Source organism: Alexandromys fortis, unplaced genomic scaffold (assembly GCF_014885135.2).
Source record: "Alexandromys fortis isolate MF-2015 unplaced genomic scaffold, M_Fortis_MF-2015_v1.1 scaffold_218, whole genome shotgun sequence".
Taxonomy (NCBI): Eukaryota; Metazoa; Chordata; class Mammalia; order Rodentia; family Cricetidae; genus Alexandromys; species Alexandromys fortis.
This window is the reverse complement of record NW_026068112.1, coordinates 1,808,062-1,811,439: the sequence shown is the minus strand read 5'-3', so window position 1 is coordinate 1,811,439 and position 3,378 is coordinate 1,808,062. Positions and strand designations below refer to the sequence as shown.

The window sequence follows — 3,378 nt, the reverse complement described above, 5'->3', positions numbered from 1 at the left end:
TTCTCTCCTTTATTTGTTCAGTAAATATTTAGTGTAATATATTTAGGTTTGAAGAGGAATCTTCGATACAGCCAGCATTCCCGAGGCGTTTGCTGTAGCTTATTTCCTCCCCCTCCCCCAGCCCTCAGAAGCTGGGCGTGGACCCTGGAGGGGAAAGTCCACCTACACGTTCTGGAGCTGGGTTGCTAGGTCTCCGCATTCCAAAGGAAGCTTTCTAGGAGGGATAGAGAGCCCTAAGGAGGGACAGCGAGAGAAGGCGCGGTTTGGGCGACCTTCCGCGGAGCTGGTGTCCCTCCTGGATCAGGTTACTTCCAGACCAAAGGATGGTGTGGAAAGGAGATCTTAGAAATAAATAAAGATGATAGACAGACAGACAGACAGACAGACCCAGGTGAATTGTCCCAGTTACTGGAAAATTTAAGGTAAATTAACTCTCTAGGTAACCCCTTAACTATACTGAGTGTATTTGTACTGAACAAATAATAGGAGAAAAAGAGGGGAGCTCTGAGTCACCCACAGAAACCTTTCCTTGGAGGAAGCACTCAGAGGGACCATCGGCCTCAGGTCAAAAAAAAAAAAAAAAAAAAGCCCCACCCACCCAAGTCCCTCTGGCCAGAATTCAAAAGGGAAGTTAGCCAGGAGCACAGCCTTTAATCCTAGCAGAGACAGGTGGATCTCTGAGTTTGAGGCTAGCCTGGTCTACATAGAGAGTTCCAAGCAATGTATTCCAAAGATACATGGGGGGGGGGCAGCATCAAAGGTATGACCCCCTTTTCTGGAGGATCAGGTGTGGAAGGACAGAGCTGAAGAAATGGAGTCAGGTGACTTTAGACACCAGGCGGCTGGACCTGCTACGGAGAAGGGTGATTCTCTCTCTTTGAGGCTGACATTTTGGAATTATTGACAAGCCTAACAAAAGAGTATGATAGAGGCCTGTCGGAAGGCAGAAAGACACAAATGATGTGCTTATGGGAAAGTCTCCTTTCAACCCAAATAAGGGCAAACTTAGTCTGAACCTTTAGAAAACAGATAAGATTATACTTCCAGGGATCATTTCTATAATTCATTTCTAGAGAAATTTCTCTAAATGTAGAAAAAGAAAACAGGTATGTTAATGGGGTTTTGGTTGAGAAGAGTGCTTGCCTAGCATGTTCTGGGGATTTGGCTCAGTAGAAAAGGATTTGCCTATCATGTCCAAGACTCTAGGTTCAACCAGTTGAAGGAAGGGTGTCTTGGGGGCGCACTTGCCTAGAAAATAAATAGGTGAAGGAGAAAGCTGGGTGAATGGAAATAAGAAAGTGGACAAAGTGTTTGGGTGGAAGCATCACCCCAGCCGCTGACATTCATACACCCAGAGTCCGGAATGTTTGGGTTAAGCTTCACCCCAACCCCTGGTGCCTATGTACCCAAAGAGTCTGGAATGTCTGGGTGGATAGTTCCATCCCAAGCCCCCTCCCCCGAGATGCTCAAGACCAAGCCCACAGGGTATTTAAACTGCCCTCAGAGAACAAACTACGTGTTCCTGGTCTTCCTTCCCAGTCTCCTCTCTGGGGGCTGGAAGGCCACCCGGGAGGGAGCATTGGTATCCATTAAAACCTGGCCTTTTTCTAATTCAGTTTGATTTGGTCTGATTCAGATTATTGCATCAGCGGAGAGGTTTATTGGGACACAAAAACTTTTCAGCCAGGAGCAGAAAAACTTGTTGACTGAGGGGCCTAGAATGGGAGGGAACCTATAGAGTGAGCAAAGAACAGGGAAACAGCAGAAGATAAGAGACCTTAATAGAATGGCAGTGGTGGCACACGCCAGGGCTACACAGAGAAATTCTGTTTTGAAAAAACAAGATAAACTGTATGGTTTATATGTAGCTCAAGCTGGCCCTCTCAGTCCTCCAACCTCAGCCTCAGAGTGTGAGATTGCAATATAGTACACCAAGACACCCTATTTGAGGCTTTTGAGCAAGACAGCGGCCTGGCGGAAGACTAATCTCAGTCTGCCTGACAGATGCAATGGCAAAGATTGGTGGAGGTGGCCAGCCTTGTGCAGTAGAGAGCAGTGCAAAGGGAGAGGGATTGTTAACACCCAGATGGGAGAGAAAAACCATGGAGCCAAGCCATCGTGGCCAATGTACATGGACTGACTTCCATTAAGGTGGGGTTCAAGGGTCAGCGTTGTATAAGAGGAAGACAGGGCTTTTATAGCTTAGGGGTAGAGAGTTTCCAAATAGACGATTTGGTGGACAAGTTAGGCAGAGTTACAGGAGCATAACATAAGCATAACAGATTAGTCCCTCCTGAAACAAAGACATCGCTGCAAAGTGGGTGTAATAACGGGTGGCCATAACAAGGTAGTCATAGACAGTCACATAACCTTTTGAAACAAAGGTAGGGTTGCAAGATGGTTATAAACATCTTTTTGAAACAAAGACATGATTGCCATTCCTGGAACAGGCAGTTCAGAACCATGTGTAGTTAAGGTTGCAGGTGGGTCCTAGCCCAATCCTTGAAAAACAGAGATTTAATCATAAACAGGAATGAACCTAGTTTGTCTTTACTATAAGATGGCTTTTAAACCTAAGATGGAGGCAGACTGGTTCTTCAGGACAGGTAACCACTACCTTGAGGCATTTTCTACAAGTTTCTTGTTGTTTAGGTCTTGAATTTTCATATTTTATTATGGTTATTATTTATTTAATTTTTGGAGACAGAGTCTCCCTATGTAGCTAAGGGGAAACTCAAACTCATCAGGTAGCTCAGGCAGGCCTTGAATTCCTGACACTCCTCCTGCTTCTCCCTTGTAGGTACTTAGATTACAGGTGTGAGCCATCATGCCCTCCTAAATCATTTGTCTGTAACAATAATAACTTATACTAACACCTGGGCTTTTCCTGATTGAGTTGAATTTCTATTCTGGGTGTGGCTAGGAAGTTAAAAAAAAAAAGTCATCGATGAGCCAGGCATGGTGGTTTATGCCTATAACCTTACTATGCAGGAGACTGAGGCAACGTGATTGCCACAAGTTCAAGGCCAGCCTGGGTTAGGTAGTGAGTTCTAGGCTAACCTAGGCTACAGAGTGAGAATGTGGTGGTTTGAATAAAAATGGCCTCTACAGGCTTATATATTTGAATACTTAGTCCCCACTTAGTGAAACAAACAGGGAAGAATTTGGAAGTATGGTCTTGTAGGAGGAAATGTGTCACGGGGGTGGGCAGGATTTAAAATTTCAAGACTCTGGTCACTCCCTGTAAAACACAACATTCACCCTTCGCACTGCTGGCTGGGCCTGCTTGGCTTCTTACCAGGGTGTCCCTGGTAAGTGCTACGGTATGCGAGCCGAGAACACATGCATACTGACAGACAAACACACGGGGACATGGGT

At 45.5% G+C, this 3,378-nt stretch overlaps 1 pseudogene; it reads left to right on the top strand.

Moving 5' to 3' along the window:
- The first annotated feature begins 1,031 nt into the window (after positions 1–1,031).
- LOC126490051 (uncharacterized) lies at positions 1,032–1,140 on the top strand (annotated as a pseudogene).
- The last annotated feature ends 2,238 nt before the right edge of the window (positions 1,141–3,378 follow it).